The following is a 17131-nucleotide window of genomic DNA, read 5'->3' as shown; positions in this document are numbered from 1 at the left end:
AAAATGGGAGTCGCCACCGATCTTTTATTAAGGTGTGATCGGTTCACCATTAAAAATAAATTTTAGGTCTGCGAGATTTGAGAAAATAGGTCCGGGAGTCGGTTACGCACGAGGAAGGGTTAGCACCCTCATAACGTCCGAAATTGGTACCGAATCGATTGTTTAATGTCTTAGTGTCGAAACTTTGAAAAGATTTTAAAATACAATCCTTTTATCTTGAATAAAATGAATTGGATAATAAGGCTCCCTTACTTCAAGGAAATAAATTGTCACACTCAGTAAGTTAGAGTGCAACATTTCAAATCCTCAAAATTAAGTTTGACTTTTAAAACTTATGCATTTTGAGAAGGATATTTGATTATTTGGGTCAAATGAGAAAATCAAAACCCAGTGAGTTAGGGTTTGATTTCACAAAATTCCTAAATATCGAATATTGCATTTATTTTTATTTGTTAGAAGAATCCTCATCTCGAGAAAAGAATATGGCATATCCAATGAGTTAGGGCACCACCTATCGAATTCCAAAGAATGAGTTTTTCATTTATATTTTAATTAAAAGGGATATTCAGTTTCTTAGATCTCGAGAAAGATTGGAATCCAGTAAGTTAGGACACAATCTTTTCGAGGATTTTGAACTCCAAGTGTTGCGTTATTTTGAAAGGCTTTTGTATAAAATGATTTTGATATTAAAAAAATGTGAAACGTAACCTTTTAAGCAAATAAAATGCGATGGAATAATAATGTACAACGCGAAAGGATAACTCATAATCCTAAAATATGCTAATGAACTCGAGTAATCTATCAACACAAACAAAATGATATAATGTACATAACACCCATAATCACATCTCACATGTAAATATTAGCACCAAGACGTAAAAATTAAAGATATCAAAGTCTATCACAAACACAATGAAACTAATTTGAAGATTTGAAATGTTTTAAAATAGAACTTTAGATGAATACCATATAAAATAATAGTATCTAAATAAATTTAAAAGTAAATATTATATAAGAAGTAAACTAAAATACATGTCAATTTTAAATAAATAATACATGTGAAATAAGGATTTTAATAACAATATGAATGATAATACATACATAATAATATATAAAAAGGTTGGAACAAGCGAAATATAAAGTAGGGTTTTTAAAAGAAAACAATTATATATATAGGAATAAGTAAAAATATATAATAATATATCCAAAAGTTGAAATAAACAAAATAAATTAAAATAGGGTCCTAAAAATAAATTATATATATGTATAGATAAATAAAATGATGTAATAATGTATTATATACTCGTATATGTTTTAATAAAATGATTTAATATAAGTTGTATATAGATATAAAATAGTATTGTATAAAAATATTAAAACCTAAAATAATATTACATAATAACATAAAATAATTTATATACGTAAATAATGGAAATTAAATATACAAACTAATATAATAACAATATCAATAATAATATTAGTAGTAATAATGGTGATAATAATAAAAATTAATAATAATAGATTAATAATAATATTCTGAATAGTAAAAAACAAAAGGAACTAAACTGCAGACAGAACAAAATTAACACGCCACAAATATGATTTAAAAGAACGAAGGGTCAAACTGTAATTCACGAATTACGGAGGGAGCCAAATGGGAAATATCCCGCTTCCCCAAAACGTAACACAGTGACATGGACCAAAATGAGACAATCATTAAAAATGCGGGGCAAAATTAAAAGGTAAAAAGGATCGATTTGAAAAGAACATGCAAAGATGCAAGGGTCGCTCGCGCAATAATCCCATTAGACCCAAAACGCGCGGATCCTTCATTCGTGTCGGGTTACCGCGCGGGTCAAGGGACCAAACGGCGTCGTTTTGGCGCTGGTGCCCTTGCCTTAAAACGACGTCGTATCAATGCATTTTTTAAACCTAGTTTCTGTAAAAAAAAAACATTTTGCATCAACAAAAAATAAAAAAATAAAAAATAAAAAAATAAAAAGGGGTAAAATCTCTGCTAGGGTTTCGGCCCTAGCCCTTTACACCACTCCTCCGCCGAAATTCCACCATGAACGGTGGTCGGAGCCTCACCACAAAGGGCTTTTAGGCTTTTTTTTCGCGCGGATTCGAGGGCATCCAGGTAAGTCCTCTAACTCCCTCCTTTTTTTGATTTGCTCTCTCTATATAATTATATTGTGGTTAACAACAAACGGAAAAAGAAAGAAAAGCCATCGGAGAAGAAAACAGAACGAAAGAAAACATTTGTTTTTTGTATTCTGAGTATATTTGATACCCTATGCCTGAGGGTTCTCCTCCTCCTCCTTAAAAATATCAAAAAATGGCTTTTTATATAGCCGAATCGAAAATAAAAGAAACAATAAATCAAAATACATCATTTTTCTCTGCCCTCTTTTCTGCCTCTTTGTGTGCTGTGGGTTTTTGCAGGTGTACGGAGGCCTATAGTGACGTGGCATGGCGCAGAGACCAGCTGGAGGCGCGTGGCGTAGAGTCGGTGGCTCACATGTGAGGGCAGAGCCTGATTGCGGTGGCATGGCGCAGAGACCAGCTGGAGGCACGTGGCATGGAGTCGGTGGCGCACGTGCGAGGGCAGAGCCTAATTGCAGTGCGACAACTTGCTGCAAGCTGCTAGGGTTTCTGCAATCAGGTTGGGGATTTGGTCTGTAATGGGTTTGTAATTTGGGCCTGGTGTTGGGTAATATAATTAGGTATCGGGTTTGTGATATTGGGTCAGATTAGGTTCGGGCTTAATTGTTTCTGTATTTTTAGACTTTTGGACTTTTAATTTATTTTTAATTTTTTTGATTTTATTTGTTTTTGTAAGGGCCGGACAAATTGGGCCTATTACAAGCATCATTTTTAGCCATATATTCCTTCAACAAAGCTTCAATAGATGATGATGATGTTGATGCCTGACCTCGTTGAGCCTTTTACTTTAGCATAGGATGATTATAATCAAGCGGTGCACTGTTGGCATTTTGCCTTGAAGCATTGTTAAAATTTACCACACCTTGATTATTCTAACTAAAGTTCGAATGCTACTTCCACCCTAGATTTTAGGTGTTGGAATAGGGGTTATTATTCCAGTTAAAATTACCCATGTAGTACATAGATGCTGGATTTGATAGGCATTCATCAAACACATGATCCTCACCATAATAAACACACGATAGCTCGACTACTTTCATCTCATGAACTGTAGTGGGTTTTTTCATTGTTTTAATCATATTAGACAAAGAAGGTACCTGGGTTGTCAACGAAGTGATTGCATCCAACTCCATAGTAACAGTAGCTCTCTTGCCCATCCTAACTCTTGTAGCTAGATATTGATAATCATTGTTGACAATCTTTTCCAAAATCTCATATGTGTCATTATAAGATTTAACCAACAAAGTGCAATTGGCGGAAGCATCAACTACCATCCTTGTATGTGCATTCAGCCCAATATAGAATATCCTTATCTAAGTCCAGTGTTGAAATCCATGCATCAGACATTTCTGAATTAAATCTTTAAATTGTTCCCAAGCATCATATAGTGTTTCATCCTCCAATTGTCGAAAAGATGTGATGTCATTTCTAAGCTTGACATTCATAATTGGGGGATTATACTTTAACAAAAACCTCTGGAAAATATCATTTCATGATGCCACAATTTCTGACGGTGGAGCATTCAGCCATGCTCTCGCACGATCTCTTGAAGAATATGGAAACAGTTTAAGTCACAGAGCATCTTCAGGAACACCCTAATGTCTAAACGAGTCACAAAACTCTAGAAAAAACCTTAAATGCAGTCTTGGATATTTAGTGGGTAACCCATCAAACTGTCCAACTATTTGCAACATGTGAAATATTAATGGTTTCAGTTCAAAATGTTGAGCATTTACTTATGGTCTGACTATCCCTAGATTTAGATATTCCAAAATTGGCACAACATGCTCTCGGATTGGTCAATCTCAGTTATCTATCACTTTATGAAAATAAGGATTTGTGTCCTGACCATTCATGTTATCATTCATACCATCTATCACCCTACGAACAGGAGGATTAGCATCTTGAACATTTGAATTATGCAATTCTTTTCATGCATTTTTCGCAATTCTTTTCGCCTTCTTCGTAAAGTTCTCTCGATCACTGGGTCAAAAGGATACTCTTTGTTAGTAGGAATGCCTCTTCTCATGCATTGACGGCAAACCTGTAGAAATTATATTAAACTAAGTTAGATAAAACTAATGGAATTAAGTAAAATAACCAAACCAAACCAAATTGTAATCCTCGACAATAATGTCAAAAACTTGTCGCGTGTAAAATGATATGTGAATTATGCAAGTATACATGTCGAATCAAGGAATAAAGTGATAAGTGAGATCGTCTCTACAGGGATCAGATTAGGTATAAGAATGGTCAAGTTATTATAATGAATTATGATTAATTTTATGGCAAAACCAAGTTAAGTACGCTGTGGTAATTTAAAATAGTAAGGAAGTGTGCGAAATGTATACTGACTAATACTGGAAATTTTTAAGGGAAAGCAAGAGTGGCAATGCAATGGCAATTATGAGACTAATTACGTGAATAATATGCAAGCGTATAAGTAAATAGCTAAGAATGCTTTGGCAAAGTGGAAAAGGATAGAAGCTCTACGATGTTGATTTAGAAGGTTGGGATTACTAAGAATTTACCTTTTTTTTCAGTAATGCCTCAGCAAAATCATACTTAATCTACTGCTCAAAAGAGACCTAAAGTGACCTACTTCTTTCGAGAGTGAGATCTCAAGTTACCCGGCCTGTGTCTATAGGCCTTAGAACGGTACCCTGTACTATTTTGTCTTTATTATATACAAACGCTGCTCTATGTCTAAAGTCTGCTGCAAGCATTCGATCGAATACCCGCTTGTATCATTCAATTTTAGTCTAACTAATAAAACCTTTTCAGAATTAGATTCAATTTATGGGCATACTGTACATTTTTCTATGTCTAGAGAATGTATGCGTACAATTGGAAAATAAAAATAATTGAATGAAAATGTAGATTAATTCGAATATATGCATAAACTATTAAAGAAAGTAAGAGTTTTCATCATCTAATCCTAACCCTTTGAGATTTAACTCAGGGGTTAGAAATTAAAATTCAAGTTCAAAATAACACCCAACATAGTTTCGATCAATTCAAATAACAGGAGAATAGATTAAGAAATAAGGGAAAAACTTTGGAAGATGGCTGTCGCCAAATCAATCCTCAATCCTCAATCCAGCAACATAATATCCTATGGTGGCTGAGAGGGGTTGCCTTCGGTCTCTTTTTTCTGTCTCTTCTCAGTAGCTATCCTTTATTGTAGCCTCCGGATCTCCACACCTTTGGGGTTTCCTCCTTTACCTTTTTTAAGCTTTTCTTTCTAGGGTAACTCCAATAGCCCACGTTATCTTCTGTGTTTTAGGTAGATTTTTTTGGTACAAGTAGAGTTGGGCTAAAACCAGTTTATGATGAGTGTTGACTCAGTCATCTTCCTAAAATTACCATGACATACAAGGGGGCAAACTGTCCAAACTTTTGCCCCGAAAAACCTTCACTCATTTATTTCTTTCTCCATATGCTTCACTTGTCAAACCACCAAACACAAACCTTCCACACACAATTAAAGGTATCTAGCACGTAAACACAATCTAAGATCCTAATACAATGATAAAAATACTAATAAAATGTCCTAAAATGCCACTAAATGTACCCAAGTACAAGCAATTAGCTAGGTCTAAGGGCATGAAATATAATTCTTTTCAAGATTTATCACATGTGTACTTGCAGATACCGCCTCATATACATATCTTTTGCGGTAGTATTCACACTCTAGACATTAGTACGTTCAGAGCAGGTCATATCATGACTTCCATGCTTCGATATCGTGACATCCCTCTTCTTGATGATATTTTCTTTACGTTCGGTCACCGTCAACTCCTTACACCAGTCAATCACATTATTAGTTTCCCCATGACACAATTGGCTAATCTAGGTCTAAAATTGGCTTAAAACTAATAAAAAACAATTTATTGAAAAAAAACTAAAAATAAAAAAAAACATATGAAAGATGCTTAAATTTCTCAATAATAAGCTCTTTAAGTGTAATAGAGAGCCTCAATTGATGTATCGAATGACGGAAGATTAGTTATTTCACCCCCGATAATGAAAAAGGTTAGTGGGACAACATTTTGATCCGCATCTTGTGATACAACTAGGAGAAGAATCTAATTGTATTTCCTATATAGCCGGGTACCATTGATAGTAATAGAAAGAACATATGTTTTCTCCCTACTTATTGGTTAATTTGTCCCCATTTAGTTATCTTTAACACATATTTTAACATTTTAAGTTCAGCAATTTACATTTTATAACTCAGTGGATCTTACCTTAGTTATCCTTAATTTTTTCATGTTTTGGTACTGATATCTCTGCATGAGTATTTTCAGATTGCGCTCAGAATTTTCGCCGCATTTGGCAGCTGTCCGGATAGGAACAAAAATGTGTAATCTATCTAGTCTGGTATAACTAACTTGTATGCATAAAGGCAGCATGATTCTAATGAAAGGACACCTGGGCTATTTGGGAAAAAGATAAATATTCACATAAAAAGAAAAAAAAGCTTTCGTATGATCATATTCTTGAACCTATCCTTTGAAGCTTTCGTCTATGGCGGCTTAAGTATCCTACGGGTAAACCGACATGAAAGGAATGTAGACCAGCTCTTAACAAGGAGCCCTGAGTGTGACACGAGAGGGAATAGAGAGATTCAAGTCGAGTTGTCTAGGAATAGAATTCTCCACTTGTTTTTTAATTTTTCTTTTCTAAACGCTAGTGATTACTTTCCATTTCATGTTAGTATGGAAGTACACATGATTTCTGGGTTAAATGTTATTTTATTCACTCTTGCTTCTACTGAATCTTTGGGTTTGAATGTTTCTAGCACGAAAGTGTTATTGCGGTCACTAACACTGGAAGGTGCAACGACAGTTCAAGCTAACAAGCATGACAATGGAAGTCGCTTAAGGATTAGAGGAATTTAATCCACTATTTCTTAAAAGTGTTCCATTGCCATCATCGGAAGGTGTGGCTAATGTGCATGTTTAAGTCTTTGATTAAATATAGAAGTTAAGCTTGGTAAGATATTCATTGCAATTTAATGCATCGACAATCACCTATCCTTTTATACCTTGTTAGCACTTAGCATTCTATTGAATATTCACGTTGGGGATCCAAGTTTATCATTATCATATTTTATCTTGTTGTTTTCAAGTTATTGCTTTGACACCTACTCTCACAATTTATCTTGCTTCTATCCATTTATTACACTGACATTGATAGACAAAAGACAACCATCCTCGTGGGATCAATATCCAACAGACTCATATCTGTCTACTATACTTGCATCGACAGTGTACACTTGAACATTATTGTTGTGACGTTAAACAACCGATCAAGTTTTGGCATCGTTGCTAGGGATGGCGCTTGTTTGATGTTTATTTTTTATTGTTTTTATTTCATAATATTTAGTTGTTACTAACTTGTTTTCTTTTTGTCCCTATTTTCATAGGTGTTGTATGACCTGAAGCAATTCAGATTTTATTGCCGATTTTGATCCAAAAATTGAAAGAACAACTCAGACTTGACTTCGAGAACAAATGAATATGGCTTTACCAAGAAACTATGAAGTCATATCCCCGATACAGAAAAAAATTCTAATGACCCATCATTGCAGCAAAATGCTCCAATACAAAATAGGACTATACCAGATTTTATAGTACCTGTCTTGGATGACTTACAACCAGGAGTTATTAGGCCAATAATCCAAGCTGGAAATTTTGAACTCAAGCCAATAATGTTTCAAATGCTTAATTATAATGGGAAATATGCTGGAGTACTATATGAAGATGCACAAGAACATCTTAAGTCATTTTTTTTATTTGTGTTTCCTTTAGTCACCAAGGCATTTCTGATGACGCTTTGAAGATGCAATTATTTCCTTATTCCTTGCAAGGAAGAGCTCGTACATGTTTCTTTGGGCTACCTACCAGATCAATTACTTCTTGGAATGCAATAGTAACACAGTTTGTTTTTCGATTGAACCTGCGATAATGAATGCTTGTCTCCGAAATGATATTACAGCTTATCATCAGCTAGATGATGAGAATCTTCACACCCCATGGGAATGTTATAAATCTCTGCTTCAACATTTTCCCATTCACAACATTCAACAAGAAACACAAATTGAGATTTTTTATAATGGGCTAAATTCACACACGAGGAATCTTATCGATGCATTAGCCAATAGAACTTTGCTGGATTGTACTTATAATAATGTTATTAGAATTCTAGAGAGAATTGTTCAAAAAGATTATCAATACCCTATCTCTAGAGCTGCACAAGTAAAAGCTACTTCGGGAGTTATTAAATTGGATGTAATATCTACACTTAGTGCTCAAGTTTCTTACCTTGCGAATATGATAAAAAATATACAAGGAACTAGTGACGTTGCACCTATCCAAGTCGCTCAATAGCTTGATGTTCCTACCTTTTGTTGTGCGATTTGCAGTGACAACCATAGCTATGAAGATTGTCCACAACATACAGAGAATGCCTTTTATGTCAGTAACATCTGCAACAATTCTTATGACAACTCTTATTATAATTCAGCATGCAATCAACAGCTTTAGGGAACTTAGAATACTGGACAAAATGCTGCGACATTTCGATATAGAAATATATCTACTCAAGCCAATTACAATTCAAGACAAGGGAATTACAATCAACAACAGTAGAACTACAATCAGCACAATCAAATGCATCAACACCAAAATCAGACACAGTTACAACACTCTTCAATACTGCATCAGTAAGTTCAAGAGCATCGATGACAATAGTACATGCAAGCTTTTCCTTTTGACCCGTTAGCAGCTCTTGAGGCTTTAATACAGGAGCATATGACTCGCACAGAAGCTATTGTGCAAGGGAATTCAGTTTCTATTTGGGTGTTGGAGGCACAATGAGGACAACTTGCTTCGAATCTGAATACTCGATCACTGAGCACACTATCTAGTGACACGAAAAATCTTAGTTTGAGGGGGAAAGAACATTACAAGGCTATCACACTTAGGAGTGGTAAAAAAACTGGCGAGCCGACTACAACCTCTACTGTCGCACCTCAAGATACTGGTGAAATGATCCCTAGTGAGAAGGTTGAATCTGAAGAGCTTGTCAGTGTATTGACAAAAAAGTTCCACAAATTGTCACTCATATTCCTAATGTCCAACCTTCAAAACTGTTGATGCAATCAAAGGTGTCGTCGTAGTCAGATGTATCTTCACCTTTACCTTTTCCATAAAGATTCAGGGAGAATGAGTAGGGAAGCAGTACCATTAGTTCCTGAACACACTGAAGCAACTTCAGTTCAATATTCCTTTAGTAGTCGCTCTTGTGCGAATTCTGAATTATGAGAAATTTAGGAAAGAGCTATTGTCCAAAAAGAATAAGCTCAATGATATGGAAACTATTGCACTCACAGAGGGTTGTAGTGTTGTTTTGACAAATAAGTTGCCCCCCAAAATGAAAGATCTTGGGAGCTTTACTATCTCATGTTAAATTGGCAACCATTATTTGGGCAAGGCTTTATGCGACTTGGGAGCTAGCATCAACCTAATGCCACTATCTACTTTTAAAAAGTTGGGAATTGGTCACATGAAACCTACTGCAGTGACATTGCAACTAGCTGGTCAATCCTTGGCTCAACTTGAAAGCCAAATCAAAGATATCTTAGGTCGTATGGATAAATTCATTTTTTTGATTAATTTTATCATACCTGATTGCGAGGCTGACAATGAGGTTCCTATAATGTTGGGACGACCATTCTTAGCCACCGGATGAACTCTTATCGATGTTTACAAAGGTGCACTGGCCATGCGACTTAATGATGAGTACATTACCTTTAATGTTTTCGAATCTATTCAATGCAAGGATAAAGAAGAATGTCATACTATCGATGTACTAGATGATCTAATTGTAGAAGAATTTAATGACTAAAGCACAATACTTTCTGAGAAGTTTGCAATGAAATCTGATGATGAATTCTTCGATAATTATGACAACAAACTTCTTAGAGTCTGTGGGAATGATTTTGATCATTGCGCTGACAATTTGAATAAAGTACTGCAGCGATGTGAAGACACACATCTTGTTCTAAATTGGGAAAAATTTCATTTCATGGCAACTGAAGGCATTGTGTTAAGCTATCACATCTCTAGTCAAAGCATTGAAGTAGACAAAGCTAACGTGGAAATCATTGAGAAATTACCTCCACCGAAAAATGTGAAAGGTATTCACAGTTTTCTTGGGCATGCAGGGTTTTACCGAAAATTTATTAGAGATTTCTCGAAAATTGCAAAGCCCTTATGCTTATTACTGGAACAGAATCGAAAATTCCTCTTTGACGATGCATGTTTGGATGCATTCATTCAATTAAAGACACAACTAGTAAATGCACCTATTGTCGTTACACCAGATTGATCTCAACCTTTTGAAGTTATGTGCGATGCAAGCAACTTTGTTGTGGGTGCTGTTCGAGGACAACGTAAGGGAAAAATATTTCACGCCAGCTATTATGCTAGTAAAACTCTTACAGAGGCTTAAATCAACTATACCACTACAGAGAAAGAATTGTTGATTGTAGTCTTTGCTTTCGACAAGTTTCGTTCTTATCTTGTCGGCTCAAAGGTTATCGTATTTACTATTCACTCGGCGTTAAGATATCTTTTTACGAAGATGCTAAACCAAGATTGATACGCTGGATCTTACTGTTGCAAGAATTCGACATTGAGATAAAAGACCGTAAGGGTTCAGAGAATCAAGTTACAGATCATCTGTCTCGTTTGGAAGTTAGCAGTGAAGATGGAAACATCCTTCAAATTGTTGATGCATTCCCATATGAGAAGTTATTTGTTGTAGATGCAACCCCTTGGTATTCGGATTTGGTTAATTATCTAGTGTGTGAAAAAATCCCGTTGAGTGTCACAGGCCATAAAAAAGAAAGATTTCTTAGGGAAGTAGTGAAATATCATTGGAACGAGCCGCATTTATTCAAGGCATTCAATGACAACATTATTCGGTGTTGTATTTCGGAAGAGGAGATGCTTTCAATCCTGAAGCATTGTCATGATGCTCCTTATGGAGGTCATGGCATGCGAACTGCTGCGAAGGTTCTCCAATCAGAATTCTATTGGCCCTCATTATTCAAAGACACCCACAATTTTGTGAATCAATGCGATAGGTGTCAGCGCACTGGTTCTATATCTCGACGCAATGAAATGTTTTAACAACTAATTATGGAGGTTGAATTGTTCGATGTTTGGTGTATGGATTTTATGGGACCATTTCCAAGTTCATTTGGAAATCTTTATATATTAGTAGCTGTTGATTACGTCTCGAAGTGGGTTGAAGCTGTTGCAGTCCCAAAGGATGATGCAAAGACAATACTTAAATTTTTTCACAAACATATACTCACCCGCTTTGGCACACTAAAGGCATTGATTAGTGTTCAGGGTACACACTTTCATTGCAACCAAGTGGCAGCCGCACTGAAAAGATATGGAGTTAATCATAGAATGGCTACTACTTATCATCCGCAAACTATGGGCAAGTTGAAGTATCAAATAGACAAATTAAAAACATTCCGGAGAAGGCTGTGAACCCTTCGAGGAAAGATTGGTCTTCTAGACTGGATGACGTTTTATGGGCATTGCAGACAGCATACAAAACTTCATTAGGGATGTCGCTGTATCAATTGGTTTTTGAGAAAGCATGTCACTTGCTAGTTGAATTAGAGCACAAAGCAATGTGGGCAATTAAACAAGTGATCATGGACTATGAAGTTGCTGGAAAGAAAAGGCTGTTGGATATCATTGAACTAGAGGAGATTAGGCGAAATGCCTATGAAAATTTGTAATTTACAAAGAAAAGACCAAATGATGGCATGACAGAATTATTTTGTAGCGAAAATTTATCGCGGGTCAACAAGTTTTATTATTCAATTCTAGATTGAAACTGCACCCGGTTTAATTGCGCTCTCGTTTATCTAGACCTTTCGAAGTTGTCGAAGTATTTTCTCATGGTGCGGTCACAATCAGAGATTTAAATGATTGGCACCAGTTCAAAGTGAATGGCCAGCGATTGAAACATTATCTTGGGAATATTGATCAAATGCAGGCAGAGACCATTAAATTGGTCTAAAACTTTTAATTCTTACAAAATTTATTATGTAATTTTATTTTTATTTTATTTTTGTTTCTGGTCAAGTTTGGTTTATTCTTATTTCTCTCTATTTTTGCAGAATAATTAGGTACCATTTTCGATGCACTTGGGCTTTATTGTCAACACAGTTCGTACTATTGTACTATCACTTATGACTCATCAAGACTGATGGCATATCAGAAAATTTAGACCCCACTGTTTGATCAAAAGTCACCTAGTCGTCTGATCTGTCTCAGCAGGCGCAATTCTCATTGGATATAATTAGTCCTGCCAATTTTATTTCCCTTCAGAAAAATCGCGCCTTTCCATCCTTTTCTTTCACTCACAATAAACCCCCCTCCACTATGCCGACTGTAACACACCCAAGTAGCAATTTTTATTCACTTTCTCTTCCCCAAGTTCTTACTTTATAAATTTAAACCATTTTCACTCCACAAAACAAAAAAAAACTATGGCAAGAACAAGAGGATTAGTCAAGAAAGCCACCAAGCCTGTTGAAGAACACTCATCCTCTACAACTGCAGTTCGTGAATCAGAATTCTTCATCCCAACATTTTGAATGAAAGTTCGGTGATCTTTTGAATGAAAGTGGCCAAGGATCGATTTCACGACAACATTTTGAAGCGACATTTCCCCCCAAAACAGGGCATTCTCCTTCGCAATAACAAGACTTGGGCAAGCAAATCTGTAAAACCATCTTTAAGCTGAAGTGGGAAACTTTCTGCACTCATCCTAAAAACTGTTCTCCTTTATTGGTACATGAGTTTTACGGTAACCTTTATGTCCACGATTTAAAGTTTATCTTTGTTTGAGAAGACTTAATCCCATGGGATGCTAAAAAATTCAATAAGTTGTACAACACTAAAGTGGATGTCGATGAATACTCTGAGTTTATTGAGGACATCACAGACGACAAAAGGAACCTGTTGGTGAAGGATTTATGTGTCGAAGGAGCATTGTGGACGGGTTCACATCAAAAGAATTATATGATGCACCACCGCTTCCTGACACTGCAAAGCAAAATTTGGTTTCGTTTTGTCAACTGTAGGCTACTGCCTTCTACTCACAGCACCACAATCAACCTCGATAGAATGTGCCTGATACATTCAATTGTCAAGGGCAGAAAGATTGATGTCCGCGCAATACTCCACCAGGAAATTGTTCATTGCGCCGCAAGGTAAACTGGAATTTTGGTTTTTCTGTTGTTGGTGATGCTACTGTGCCAGCAAAAAGGGATCGTATCCGGTGATGATGAAGAGGTTCTGGAAAATAAGGGCCTGATAAGTGAAGTCTCTATTGAAAGAATGACTCCTGAAAAAGATACACTAACAGTGAAGGAGGCAGAGACCAGCAAGACAAGGAAGGGCAAAACCAAGGAAGAAAGCAAGGGAACAAACCTAACTGCAGAGACATTATTGCTGGGTAAATTGCAGGATATCAAATAGTTGGTCAATTTCATTAGCAATAAGCAGATCAAGCTTGTCACTACAATAGAGGATATGGACAGACAATGGTAGCTGTCATTATGACCACCGAATTTAATTCCTCTACTCAACCAATATTAACTTGTAATATAGAGTAAGTACAGGATCGTCCCACGAAGAAGCTTGCAACAAATCTATTTGAAGTGATTTACAATTAAAGTAATGTAAAAGCATGCGAAATAAAAAGGAAAAGTGGGGGGGTTTATGTGTTACGATTGATAAAAATAATCTCAAATAACAAATAAGCTTTGGCTCGAATTTAAACTGATGAGAAGAAAATATCAAGAGAAGAATAATGCTTAGTTATTGACGCCTTAATCCACCCAGCACAAGTCCTTTGAAACCTGAAATTAAGAAATCAAATTAGCAGCAAGGCTGAAAAAAATCGCTTACGAAGCAATTCCTTATCCCTAGTAAATTGTTCAATTAGAGAACGTTCATGATTGAAACCTTCCTTTAATTATCTCTGTGTCGACTTTGTTAAAGGAATTTAAGAGATTTAGAGGCTTTGCCTTGCCTTAACCAAAGAAAATCCACCGATGGTTTCTACGATTAAATCCGAAGTTGTTTTAATTAGTCATGCAAATTAATTATCACTAATTCTAAGCTTAATTGAGAAATTCGATTTCTCAATTTGCACTTAACTGATTATAAGAAAAATTCCCAAATTAATTAGGTGATCACTCCAATTGAGTTAGAAAATTCCTTGGAAAATAAAACCAAACAACTCAAGAGTGCCGAATTTGATTTGATAACAAAATAATTTTTTTCAAAGTACTAGTGCCCGGTTTCAGAAGTGTCGAACTAAGCTTAACTAAACTAGCCTCTCATAGCTTGCAAAACAAAACACGAATCCATTGAAAAGAACATGAATTACAAACTGATTCTTGGAAGGCAAAGTTCTTCAAGTCGTCCGATTTCCCTTCTCCTAATTAGCTGAATTTTCTAGCTGCTACTCTAGCTCCTTGATCGGATTTGCTGGTCCAATTTTTAGAAAATTCTGCTTGCTTGAATCACGCCTTTCCTATGCTGTTGTTCTTTCTCTGAATTTTTTTCTCTTCTCCCCTTTTCTTCAGCTGCTATCATCTCTATTTATGGCATAATAACCTCCAATCAATTCAAAAATTAAAATCAATCTTATCCCCCTTTTCCTTAGCCTTACCCGTCGCATGAAAATAGCTTCAGCTTAGTAGAGTTTTAATTCAACTCTTCAATGTTGATTTGGCTTCCAATTGTTTAAACTAGAGTCGGCCACCTCTTGGCATGAAGGAAATAATAATTCCCTTCTTAATTTTGTCGCATGTTTGGCTTCCAATTGGACCGACTGCTCCTCCATTGTTTGTTTAATTCATTGGGCCTGCTGTTTTTTTATTGGACCGAATTTTTGCTGCCAATTAAAATTCAATTCCTTCAGCCAGCATATGATCAACATTCAGCAGCTTAATCATTCCAATTTGAGCTCATACGGAAATCCAAATGTCATTCACCTGGACATGACTTAAAATTTTAACATTAAATAATTGAATTGGAGCTAAAAAAACATTATTACGGCATGGGATGTTCTTGCTGTAATTTAAACTAATTCGACATTCAATTTCTCAAAATTTAATCAATAATTTAAATAATTTAGTTGAATAAGTTAAGCTCAAAATTGAACTTGACAAACTCCCCCATACTTAAGCCATTGATCGTCCCTGAGCAATCAAGTTTAAAAAAAAAATCAAGAAGAATTTCAGAAATATCATGACTAATAAAGAGTTGTTGCATCGCTCATGCTTGGGATGAATTCTGAAATCAACAGTCAAGATTTTGGTTTACTCAAGAGAGGAAAATATAAAGGGAACTAATCACGCGTCTTTGATCAATTCTCACCTGAAAAGAATAGAATTGTTAACACTCTTCACTCATTGTGTTTAGGCTAGTATAATGCTCTCAAATTGAAATCAACCGTAATTAACCCCATAGGCTTGCTTGTCCATCTTACCTTAACATAAAACATAAAATTTCAGAAATATAATCGAGACCAAATTATGGTTGTAATGGGGCTGAGGTAATGTGCAGTGGACGGGAGGAATTTATTTGGATGGTGGAGCTAATTTTCTTAGACTAGTTAATCGTCCGGAAGTCATAATTCTCTTATTCTCTCTTCGTCTTCTTTTTTTTTTCTTTGTTTTCAATAATTCAAGAAGATAACTAAATCAATCAGCCTTTCATTGTTTCCATGTCCTTTGGTTCAACTGATCCATTCCCTTATGATCACATAACGCTACATTTATGAAATTTACTCGGAAGGCTGTAACTTGCTGCTTCTTTCTCACAAAAATCAGCCTTTAATTACCAACTAAACATCACCCAAAATTGGCCAGCATATGTCGAAATCAGGATGAACTTCCAGACTAAATTAACTAGCCTAAAAGGTGAGTGGATTCGGCTTTGGCTTAATTTCTGGAGGTACATAAAAAATGGGAAATTAAGGCTTCAAATTGGCTAACTAATTGGAATAATGTCAAGGTTGGTTTTTTTTATAGGTACTTGTGGGTTAATTCCTATAGCCTTTTGAATCATATTTAATGGAAATCAAATGTATTACTATCTTTAATAAGATCTAAAGCAAGTTCTAGAGTAATTGATAGCCGATAAAAATAATCACGCATGAATGAATAATAACCTCTCAAGTTGGCATGGATGTCCCAACTTACGCTCTAGGCTCAAATTCCTCACAAGGACCACATAATTGATCAATTGAGCAGATTAATTTAAATTTTTTCTTGAGTTAATACTAACCAAAATCAATTAATTGAAAACAAAATTTAACCCAACCAATCGACATACAACCACCCCAATCAGCTTGAATTCATGAAATACATCTTCATTCTTTTAGTTAAATATTTTTCTAAAGGAAATTCGACAAGACTTATGCATGAAAGTTGCAAGCATCAAATATGTCAGAAAATCAATAAATTGATTCTCCCCCATACTTAATGTTTGTATTGTCCCTAATGCAAAAGAAAAATTTGAAAATTAAAAATAACTTAATGGAAAGAAAGAATAATGATAAAGAAAACTCCCCTGAATATGTGGGTTGCCTCCCACAAGCGCCTTTGTTTTAAGTCGGTGGCTCGACATCACACTTCTCATGGATCCTCAAGATTGATCTCCTCCAACCAAGTTGCTTGCTCTCCTTCATGAAAATGTTTCAACCTGTGACCATTCACTTTGAAAATTTTATTAGTTTCGAGGCTCCTAATTTCGATTGCCCCATGATGATGCACCTTGGTTATTATAAATGGACCAAGCCACCTTGATTTTAACTTACAAGGAAACAATTTAAGCTTAGAGTTAAA

General features: G+C 35.5%; 1 non-coding gene across 1 annotated transcript; it reads left to right on the top strand.

Moving 5' to 3' along the window:
* The first annotated feature begins 3495 nt into the window (after positions 1-3495).
* LOC128035669 (small nucleolar RNA R71) lies at positions 3496-3602 on the top strand. Its single transcript, XR_008192221.1, has one exon. It is a non-coding gene; the product is annotated as a small nucleolar RNA R71 (small nucleolar RNA).
* Positions 3603-17131: the final 13529 nt, after the last annotated feature.

This window comes from Gossypium raimondii, chromosome 12 (assembly GCF_025698545.1).
Source record: "Gossypium raimondii isolate GPD5lz chromosome 12, ASM2569854v1, whole genome shotgun sequence".
Lineage (NCBI taxonomy): Eukaryota > Viridiplantae > Streptophyta > Magnoliopsida > Malvales > Malvaceae > Gossypium > Gossypium raimondii.
This window is presented reverse-complemented; position numbering and strand designations above follow the sequence as displayed.